The following is an 11,565-nucleotide window of genomic DNA, read 5'->3' on the forward strand; positions in this document are numbered from 1 at the left end:
GGATTAAAACATAAACATACAAATGTCTAAGAACGTCACTATTTATTGGGGTAAATGGACGTATAAACAGTTCATTCTAATATACAGTACAAGGCAATTAATACAGTGTCTTTAAAGTGCTCGTGGCATACAATTAAATAAGTAAATAAATAAAGTGCTCTTGGTGTACAGAGAAAGAACCTGTTCTTAACTCACATGATAGTGAATGTGTGTCCCCACAGGAGAATGAAAAGCTGATCACGTTCTGTAGATGGAGTCCAGTATCAGAAACGTCAGGTAGAAACTGTCATTGTTCTTTTGGGCTGCTGTAGCAAAATTCCAGACTTGGTGGCTTACAGACCACACACATTTATTACTCACTGTCTGCAGACTAGAGGGCCAAGATCAAGGACCAGCAGATTCCCTGCCCAGAGAGGCCCCATGTCCTGCTTCACACGTGGCATCTTCTTGCTGGGTCCTCACAGCATGGGACGGACAAGAGGGTTTTCTGGGGCCTCTTTTATAAGGACATCCATCCCATCGTGGGGGCTCCATGTTCCAGACCCCGTTACCTCCTAAAGTCTGTGTCTCCTAGGACCATCCCCATGTGGAGGAGGTTTCAACACAGGAATCTTGGGGGGACACAGACATTCAGTCCATAGCAGAAAGGCATAGTAAGCAAGAGTCAAGGTGGTGTTTGTGGCTACTGCGGGTTTCTGAAGCAGAGATAAGATGCCAGATGCCTGGGACTGGATCGGACCGCCCGGTGGGAGGAGACGGTGGCCTGGCTGATGCGACGCTCATTCACAGTCACTGACGCTTCCATGGCACCTGATAGATGTGTCTGTGGGAGGCCAAGCAAAGATGGCACAAGCCGTGTACAATGGGGTGAAGGTCCGACAAAGCCCAAGGTCCTGGGTCCTCCAGATTCACAGCCTAACTGAAATGCTGCCGCCCTTCCTTAGCCACATGTGGTCTTCTAGACTCGTTTTTTACTGGGTTTGAAGTCAAGGTGAGGTCAAGGTGAGTCAAGGTGAGTGCCACTGCGGGGTGGCGCTGTTCTTGAGGACCCGACCCAGCTCAGAACCTCGGAGATGGGACAGCGCCCCTGCCCTGGCCCCACTGTCCCAGGAGCAGGCACCTCCCACCCGGGAAACCAGCCTCTTCCAATGCTTAAGGGCAAAGATGTAAATAGGAAAGCCTGAGACCAAATGTGCCCACTGCAGGGCTCAGGACTCCTACCAACAGAGACTGTGCGGGGGCGGGGGGGAGGGGGGCATCCAGGAGCTGCAGGGCTGCTTCAGGTGCTGTGAAGAGCGGCACAGACCAAACATTGTGAAAGTGGTCATGGACTGTTCCACGGTATGTGCACTGTCCGGGCTCTCCTGCTTGAAACAAGGGTTACTTTCAGAGGGGCGACCTGTGGCTCCTTCCTAATTTGTCAGGGGGTCAAGCCTTCAGGATTGAAGTTTTAATGGTGCTGTGCCCTGAATAAGAGCTTTCGGATGCTTTTCACATGCAGCAGGCATAGGACACGGTAACGGTGAGCTCGCCTAGGGGATAATAGGGACCTGCCGCTCCCAGGGGAGGCTCGCACCCCCACACACCTGGGACGTCCCCAACTCGAAGCTCGCCTGGCTGCGCGGCTCTGACCACTGCAGACTCCCAGAGACTTCTGATTTGTATCTTCTTTCATTGCATGCTGGCCTGTTTCCTTTTAAGCATTTTTACAAGACTTTTTTGACCATTTCTGAAAGAAGAACCAATATACAAAGAGTGGAAATTAAACAAATAGCCCCAAATTAGAATTCACTTACAAATATCAAAAAGCATCCTGCAAAACGGGCTCCTGGGACAAAACAGGGCATGACCCCCTCTAGGGCTCTGGGTCCTCGGTGGGCGGGGACAGAAGCATGTCAGCGGCTCTGTTGACACCCATTCTGCTTGGTGGCTTCCTATCCCTCCCCTCCCCTCCCCTCCCCTTTGTTTTATTAGGGAAGAAATACCTCCACACCACAAACCGTCTGCTCAGAATATGGTCACTCGGGCCACTAGAGCGTCACCGCGCGCTAATGAGCTACAGGCTGGGGTCATGCTGGTGCCACGTCTGTGGTGCTGGCGTTCAAGGGGGCCCCTGGGAGCAGCGGACAGCGGCAAGGCCCGCGAAGACCACGGCCACCCTAGGACATAGCTTTGCTGGTTTGATTTTTCGCGGAGCCTGCACGGATCGCTGTGAGAAGGGGTTGTCGAACTAAGCGGGAAGGACGGCATGACCCTTCTTCCCTTTGTTTTGGCAGGTCACCGGCCTGTCAGCAGGCCCCGTGGGCCATTAGGGCCGGCGGCTTTGCGGCCACTCGGGGAGCTACCGCTGCGCGTGTCAGACCCGAGTCTCTCCTGAGCACAGTCAGGGTTTCCCAGCACGGGCTCGGGCAGAGCTTAGGTCTTACCTCTAAACCCTCAGAAACACCTTTGTTTTGTTTTGTTTTGTTTTTGCGAGTTTATTATTTAAGGAATTTTCCTTATTTATTTAAGGAATTCCATTTCACTGCACTGTGAAGTTATTAAGCTTTGGATAATTCCTTTCCCTCCCCACTCCAATACCCCCGCCCCCAGGATGGGGTACAGAGAAGTTTTATCTTTATTTGTGATTTTCCCCCTTTGTATAATGCACGTGTGAATAGGCAGAGAAGCCAAAGATTAATCTGAAAGACTGAGAGATTTGCGGGTGGTCATTTCTCCTCATGTAACGTTACCCCTGCATGCACCAGACAGCGAGCAGGGCCAGGCTGACGGGAGGTAATGGGCCACGAGAGGGAACGACATATGAGGCTGCCCAGAGTAAGTCCATGGGCTCACAAGGAACACGCAGCCCATGTAGTTTGAATCTTTGAGTCAGTGTCTGACTAGAGTCCTACTAGGGATGATACGTTAAGCAACATCATTAGTAGGGCACAGACTTAGCTTTGCCCTCTGGTTTTGACCGTGGGTGTGTGAAGTTACAGCAAAGCACCCACGAGAAAGAGGAGGAAGGTCATCAAGAGGGTCAGACAGGGTGGTGGGCACATGCACTTGTGTAGACACGTGTCTGTGGACGGGGGCCGGTCCACCACAGGCGGCCTCCAGAAAGTGAACGATGCAGAGTTCTCTCTTTCAACTGCGTAGCCAAGGACTCTTCAAATTTAGAAAAGAAGAGTATGCATTTTGCAACTTCAAAAAATTTGTAAGGCTGCAAACTAAGTTTTCAAAACATCCCATCATGATAAATGGGACTATTGGGTCTAGGTGAGTGTGATGTGGAATTTTATACTTGCCTGAGTCCTAATGAAGGAGTCCAGGATGTGCAGAGTATAAACCACGTCCAAGTAGGCTGCATGCAGGTGGAGAAGCCGACTGTGGAGCATAGCATATTTATTGCTACAAACTCCAGTGTATGTATTTTGAGAGCTGCCTGGGTGTGGCCATCATTATTTCCCATCCTTGATCAGTAATATGAATGTTATCTCTTTCAGTATCCCCACCCTTCCGTCCCGGGTAGGAGACATCCATCACTGGAAGCTGGCCAACACTATACCCAGGATTTCCTAGTCCCACCTGAGGCAGGGCCTTTCTGACCAAAGTCCACTGCCTGGGATGTGTTCTCCCTTCTGTTTCCATTATGAGGTCTGTTTACAGTGAGTGAAGACTTTCCTCCCTGAACCTTCCTGCAGGAATGAGAGGGGAAGTCTTGGAGAGTGGGGAAAGAGAAAGATGGAGCAGAGCCCTTCTGTGATCCAAGGAATCCTAACTCGTCTGTGAGTAAAGGAAATAAATTCCTTTCAGACAGGGTGGTGGGCACATGCACATGTGTAGACACATGTCCGTGGAAAGGGGCCAAGAAGAGCGGCTGATCAAGACAAGAATGCAAATGGAGTTGAAGGCGTGTAGCTTGCTCCCAGTGGCAGAAGGAATGCATGAGGTGATTCCTAGAAATATAGGTGAAGAGGGTATCGGTCAATTCAGGAAGCTCAGCCAGGATGCACAAAACCCCCTTTGCTTAACGCATGTCCTGTCCCAGTATCAAAGTCTGGTGGGGGGGCCTATGATGACCACATACGACCTGAGCAAGACTAGAAAAGTTGCACCAGGTGCCATATTGGATGATGTTGGGAAGGGGCAGTGGTAAGAAGCACTTAGACATCCTGTAGACCAGCCAACCAGAGGTTCCCAGAAAGACTGCTCCTGTGGTTATGGGGACCCAGCCAGACCTCAAGAAAACAGTAGAACCATATGTACCCTGAGAAGGGAGGGGCGTCCTCAACTGCCTGGTGTAGTCATAGCTATAGACCATTTCCAGTCTGTGTTCATTCCAGCCCCACCACAGGAACGGCCGAGGGAGTTCTCAGAGCACTGAATACCTCATTGTACCTGTATCGCACGAAGATTCCCTTCAGATCACACGAAGAAGCAGATCACAGTTTTGTACAGAATGATAGCATGGGACTTTTTCCCCAGACAATTAACATTCTGCTGGAAATAACAAGCACTTGCCAAACTGGAATGGTAAACCTTATGATGCAATTAAGCTGTGTCTCTTGGACACTGTGAAGGAGTTGACGCTGTTCCTGGAGCATTGATAGCATTATGGGGATTCTTAAAAAGATGCACCTCAAGTTATTCCAATAGTAAATCCAAGATTTACTTGCATCTTCCCAAGATCAACTGTACCACTCTCTAATAGGAGTGAATATTGAAAGTGTTGATAGTCCGTACAGTGACGGGCAGAACTACAATAGCTTGCCCAGGTGCATCAAAAATTTATCTATCTTAAGCTTCTACAAAAAAGGAAGTTTGTTTGTGCATGTGTTTGTTTTCCTCCACAGCAATCTGTGCTGCGCATGCCTAAACCAAAGGGAAGCTGAGGAAAGAGAGTTGCAAACAGAGTTGATATGGATTGCAGAGGATTGCTTGTTTCACTGTTCCATAACCTGAGATGGATGGACTTGAGAATATTTGAGGAGAGAATTGTCCAAATGAAAAGATGACTGGCTCTCGGAGATGTGTAGAATGCACACACATACGCAGATTCTGCCCTCCCAGGAGAGATGGAATTAAGCAAAGATGACTGGGCAGCCACCCCGGGGTCAGCAAAAGAACAGGACCTGCCAGTGGAACTTAGGAAGCTGGGATGGAAAGCTGCCTACTCGCTCCCATCTGAGTGTAGAGGATAGAAGTGAGAAAGGTCTGTAGTCACAGAATTTCATAAAATAAAAACAAAAACAAAAGCCCAAGGGTGATGTTGCTTCCAAACAGTCAGGCTGTGACCAGGCCATCAGAGATAGGAAAGGTGGCAGCCGATACCCATGGTTCCCAATCCCCAGTCCCTATGTCTGCCCTGGGATTCTTGTATAGGAAGGAGAAGACACTTTTTTTATGTGTAGGAAAGTGTCTCCTGTTCCAGGAAGCCTTGTGTCCTCGGTCCCCAGGTGCAACAATCAACCAACCAGCATCCATCCAGGAGCCAGCTTTCACGGGGAAGGACCTAGAAACCACTGTATGCAATGAACGGCATTGAGGCCCAAAGAAGGGGTCACTTAAAGTGAGCTGATGTAGGGTAGAGATTGGTAGCTCTCTTCAAATAGTTTAGGAGGTGTCAGAGGGAAGAGGAGGCTATACTCTAAATCACCAAAGGAAAGATCTAGAAACAAGGGGGCAGAAGTTATGCAGAAGCAGACTATCACTCAACACAAGAGAACTTTTGGCCATAAAAGTGCTCTAACCAGACGCCTGGGTGGCTGAGTTGGTTAAGTGTCTGCTTTCAGTTCAGGTCATGATCCCAGGGTCCTGGGATCAAGCTCCGCTTTGGTCTTCTTGCTCAGCAAGGAGTCTGCTTCTCCCTCTCCCTCTGCCCCTCCTGCCTGCTTGTGCTCATTCTGGCAAATAAATAAGTAAATAAATCTTAAAAAAGAAAAAAAATGTCCCAATGTTCTGCGAGCACTGAACTTTATGTCCCTGTATATCCCCAAACTAAAATTGAGTAACTTCTTTGCAGATCCTATCCCCAGGTAATAAGATTGGCTCAAAAGTCTGTCAAAGAAGAGTTGGGTTTACATGACATGTAAGTATTTTGTAAATGCATTAAAGTCTACTTAAGAAAATAAAATGACACTATAGATAAAGGGCTGGTATCCATGATCTATAAAGAACTTCTCAAACTCAACACCCAAAAAATAATTAATCAAGTCAAAAAATGGGCAGAAGGCATGAACAGACACTTCTTCAAGGAAGACATATAAATGGCTAACAGACATATGACAAAACATTCATCATTATTAGCCATCAGGGAAATTCAAATCAAAACCACATTGAGATACTGCTTTATACCAGTTAGAATAATCAAAATTGACAAGAGAAGAAACAACAAATGTTGGAGAAGTTGTGGAGAAAAGGAACCCTCGTACTCTGTTAGTGGGAATGCAAGTTGGTACAGCCATTTTGGAAAATAGTGTGGGGTTCCTCAAAAACCTAAAGATAGAGCTACCCTATGACCCAGAAATTGTACTACTTGGAATTTACCCCAAGAATAGAGATGTAGTGAAAAGAAGGGCCATATACACCCCAATGTTCATAGTAACAATGGCCATCATAGCCAAACCATGGAAGGAACTAAGATGCCCTTCAACAGACTAATGGATAAAGCAGATGTGGTTCATATATACAATGGAATATTACTCAGCCAACAGAAAGGATGAATACCCAATATTTGTAACAACATGGATGGAACTGGAGAGATTATGCTGAGTGAAATAAGTCAAGCAGAGAAAGTTAATTATCGTATAGTTTCATGTATTTGTGGAACAGAAAGAATAGCATGGAGGACATTAGGAGAAGGAAGGGGGAAATGAAGGGGGGAATATCAGAGGGGGAGAGGAACGATGAGACTGTGGACTCCAGGAATCACACTGAGGGTTTTGAGGGGAGAATTGGCAAGCCCAGTGATGGGTAATAAGGAAGGCACAGATTGCATGGAGCACTGGGTGTTATACGCAAACAATGAATCTTGGAACGCTATGTCAAAAACTAATGATGTACTGTATGGCGACTAACATAATAAAAATTACAAAATGAAAAAAAAAAGAATGTAAAATGATTTCTTGCCACAAAGCCAGAATATTAAGAGAATCCAATTGACTTTGTCGCTATTACATAATACCAGATGATTAGGGAAAGATCACTGGATCCGCTGAGTTACAACTATAAAATCTGACAGAATTTACTGTGGAATTAATGAACCTAGTGCTTCCAATTTTGGTGCAAGGCTCTGCTGTCCATACAGCATCTAGCATATTCTTGTTGACTGACCACCTGGTTGTTACTGGTAGGCTATAGGGGCCAGCATGGCCGGTTGGGATGAGGCTCAGATTTATCACATTCTCTTCTATAAAGGCATGGCGTGAATGGCCTTATACCCTGGGCTTGAAAAGAATTGTGTAGAATCAGACAACAGCCAAGAGAACACGTAGCCAGGAAGATTTCTTGTCTCAGAACAGTTTGATAAAATTTGTCTGGGATTGTGAACCAGATACTCCTAATTTTAAAAGACTCTTGTGGGAAAAATAGGCTCTTAAAACATTATTGAAACTAAAAGCCAGTAATGTCTTTAGACAAATACTCCAATGCTGAGCCCTGGTCATAAATGCTGTGGTTGTTCAGCCAATGGAACCGTCTCAACAAATATTCACGTGTACACCAAAGCTGCATCTCCCAGGATCCAGTTATGTCTGCTGTAAACACAAAATTAGGAGGTGGTGTTTTAGTCGAGTTCCCTGCTTTCAGTCTCGAATGTCTCAGGACTCTGCGGAGATTTTCTCTGAATCAGAGGTGCTGATGTGGGAGGGAGCCAGAGTGGGACATGGTGGAGTGTATCCAAGTTGATGAGGCACATGGCACCAGGCTTTGGTGGCTGGGCCCATTGAAGAGAGAAGGAGAGAGGCTGCTCAACACCCAGGAGTGCCAGAAACTCTAACATCAGATGCTTGCCCTCTTCAAGGCCAGAGAATACGGGTCTGTATTAACTTCCGTATAAGACTTGGAACTAGATCTGGGCTAAATAGCTCTGTGTGAGGATGTTCAATCATGGAACTGTAACAGCTGACTATTTTTACCCTCCCTTTATCTTAGAATCTTCAGAAAGAAGCAAGCTAGAAAGCATCTAGGAGTTGATAACATTTCGGAAGGAAATATGTGGAAAGGATTAGTGAATAAAGTTGGGAGTTTCCAATGGATCTGTTATTCACGGAGGAATAGCTTTCTACTCGGGTTGATTTAGGGGTATTTCTGCTGCTCTATTCTTACCCCATTTATTTTATCTTTCCTATGAAGACAGATTGGTACATCTGAGGGTCACTTGCCATTGGTTTGAAGGCACTGCTTCGAAATTGTCATCATTTAAAATTTTTGTTCATTGGTTTCAATGACAATGACAATGGTTACAAATAACCATTGTATGAACTACTAGATGCCAATCATTTGCATTTATGCTGTGTGCCCTACTTGTATAAATTATTGGTAGGTGCTGCTCATTTTCATTTATGGCCTGTGTTCTGGCTTTCCTTTGGAACAAATTCCTAGTCTGTCACCCACCCATCTTCATCTGAGTTGTTCCCTATAACTGCCCACAAATAGACAGGATATCCTAATTCAGTATATCAGCTGGATCACATGATGTGGTGAAGAAATCATTTGTACCCAGAACAAAAGAAACACTTTATGCTAAGAAAAAACAAAAATACAAATTAAGTAAAATATACATTTTGCCGGCATGTTCTGGCAATACCCTTCTACAGGCAGAGGAAGAAAAGAAAAAGCCAACCAAGCAATTCAGGGAAACAAAATGTTCAAGTGAAGAAACCAAAGGAAACCAAGTTCTAAATGTGTAATTGTATTTGGACTTAAGTGATCTCAGAATGTCAGACATAACAGCATATAACTTCTTTTGAATGATAGGAAAACCAAGCCCCAGGAAACCAGAGATCCTTGTCTCCATAATTCTCTAGGGGAAACAATATGGAACCCCAAAGGTGTGGAAAAAACCCAGAATGACTCCCGTGCACACACATGTCATACCAACCACACTTTCCTGGAGAGATTTTTCCTAGCATTCATGTTTAAAAAAATATTTTGGGGAGCCTGGCTGATTCAATTAGAAGACCATGTGACTCTTGATCTCGTGGTTATAGGTTCAAGCCCCACATTGGATATAGAGATTCCTTAAATAAATAAAACTTTAAAAAATCATTTTCTTTACCTTTTGTTAACTCAGGCTCTGGCAATGATGAAGTTACTGTTATGTCATGGCGAGGGGAATAGACTAATTCACCTAGTATTTCAAAGTCGACGTCTGCTTAGTTTATTTTGCATTTATCTGTAGCTCTTGTATCCACCTACCTTACGGCAAAAAAGGTCTGAGAAAGGATGATAAAATAATATTTTTTTTGTTTCCATTTATAATTTATGCCCCAACTGTTCCTCAGATGAGATTGAAGTCACAACGGATCTTGGTGAGCTGACCAGCTGGGAACTAAATTATTAAAATAACCCTTTGAAAATTTAAAAAAAAAAAAAAACTTTTTCAAAGTCATTTCTCCTTTTTCCTGTAACTTGCTCATTTTTAGTGTTTTTTATGACATTTCAAATTTTGATCTCAATAACAGCAATAACTAACTATCTTCAGATTCCCAAAATATTACAATCCAGCAGTTATTTCATGTGACATTATGCCGGACTCAGACGACAGAAGCCACACATGCCACATCTAACAGACGGCCCCACTCCGCCAGGCGGGGAAGCAGCATGTCCGTAAGGGGCTCTAGAAATCTCTGGGAATCCAAGTGCAGGAAGAGACCCAGAATGGTGAACTTGAGTCTGTTTTTGTGATGTTGGAAGACAGACTCATTCTGAGGACACTTATATAGTCGGTGGGGAGATGAAGGAATAGAAATAGCACTTTTTTAAAGGATAAATATGGGGCTTGTGGTTTTCACAGATGCTCCAAGTGTGTGTCAGCTCACAAGAACTTGGTAGAGATAGAAAAAAGGAAAGATACTCGAGACTGGATGGAGCAAAGCTTGATCTCAAAGGCAAAAAGCCAGCTTTGAAAACGATTCAGAAGTCATAATGGAGAAAAAAAAAGAAATCCTTCTTCTTTGACTTTGAAACATTCGTTTTACTCCAGGGAAATTAGAAATTTCTTAGAAATGAGCTCTACGAGAGCTACGACATGGAAAATATCTTTACCACAGATAAATCCATTGGAGACACAACTCAGATTCTCAAGTATGTGGAGCCATTGATGCAAAATGCATCTGACTCATCGTTGGAAGGGAAGTTTTATTTAGCTGTGAAGCTGGGATGATATTTTTAGAAAGAGGAAAGTTCATGGAATTTTTAAAGTGTTGAATGCCTGTAGCAGATGACATTTTTAGGGGATGTGAAAAGTGACCGATCTGGGCTGGGAGCTTTAGCCCCCGTCCTGCTGTCCCTCCAGGCTTCTGTGGCTACAGATGGCCCCGGGGCTGGATCTGGGGTGTGGTGCAGCCAGTCCTAGGGAGGATGGGGCTGGTGTGTGAAATCCCCCAAGGCAGCACCTCCTGACTTCTTTCAGTTTCTCCAGTAAGACTTGGTTCCCTGGATAACACCACGTCAGAATTTCAGAACTTGGGAGGACCCTACTGGTCCATGACCACACTCTCCAAACCCAGCTTGAACCTGAGAAGTTGATGCCCAGAGTTCAGGGAGCTTTCCCCAGTTAGCCCAGAGCATCCCCCACCACCAGCCCCTCCCCCAAATACAGGCTCCCCACCCCCGCCACACGGCTGCCTCTGGTTTTTCCCCAGATGAAGTAACACGGAATGTCTCCAAGGGAAGGGAGTTCTCTCACTGCTTTAAGAGAAGAATTCGCTTTGAGCTGGAGCAGGGGTGCAGCTGCCTGGTGGTTCTGGGTCGTTCATGTCACACGTGCCAAGAAGTGTCACCCTCCCAAGGAAGAACCAGATGCAGCCTCACATCCACCTGGTTTCACCCTTCCAAGAACACGCCTCCCCTCCCAGCATTCTTGATTTCTGTCTGCTTCTTGACTTTCTACGACTCACGGCCCGATTGGCAGGTGTGCCCTTCACTCACCACATCTTGTCCCGCGTGACAGATGACCCACAGTGTTCTCCGGAGTCCAACCACAGCGACCGGAGGGCAGACAGAACAAAACCAAAGGGGAGCTCGTGTGTGGAAAATCCATCTTTTGCTCTTTAAAGAGAAAACCCTATTTCATCCTGATTTAGCAAAAACTGGTAAAGCAGAGGAGTAACTATGGATTTCAACATCTGATCTCTCTTACTGGTGTTCCACTCATGATGCTCTGACAGTTATAGGGGTGGTTCTTTTAAGATTTGTAAAAGTCAGACCCCGGGTATACCAGCTGGCCAGAATATCACGCAAAAGATTTACTTTAAAGCCATCTCTGAGCCAAGTGGCATGTATCTAATGTTTTGGCATCATTTTCCTCCCATTTTATTATAATCATTTCCCACACTTAAAAGTGTTTTTTCCACACAA

General features: G+C 45.5%; 1 long non-coding RNA gene across 1 annotated transcript; it reads right to left on the reverse strand.

Annotated features, from left to right (window-relative positions):
* Positions 1–1,354: 1,354 nt before the first annotated feature.
* Positions 1,355–11,333, reverse strand: LOC122892187. Its single transcript, XR_006381390.1, has 3 exons — positions 11,137–11,333; positions 1,587–1,729; positions 1,355–1,364 (listed from the first exon to the last, which is right to left on the reverse strand). It is a non-coding gene; the product is annotated as an uncharacterized LOC122892187 (long non-coding RNA).
* Between the last annotated feature and the right edge of the window lie 232 nt (positions 11,334–11,565).

This window comes from Neovison vison, chromosome 12 (assembly GCF_020171115.1).
Source record: "Neovison vison isolate M4711 chromosome 12, ASM_NN_V1, whole genome shotgun sequence".
In the NCBI taxonomy this organism is placed as follows: domain Eukaryota; kingdom Metazoa; phylum Chordata; class Mammalia; order Carnivora; family Mustelidae; genus Neogale; species Neogale vison.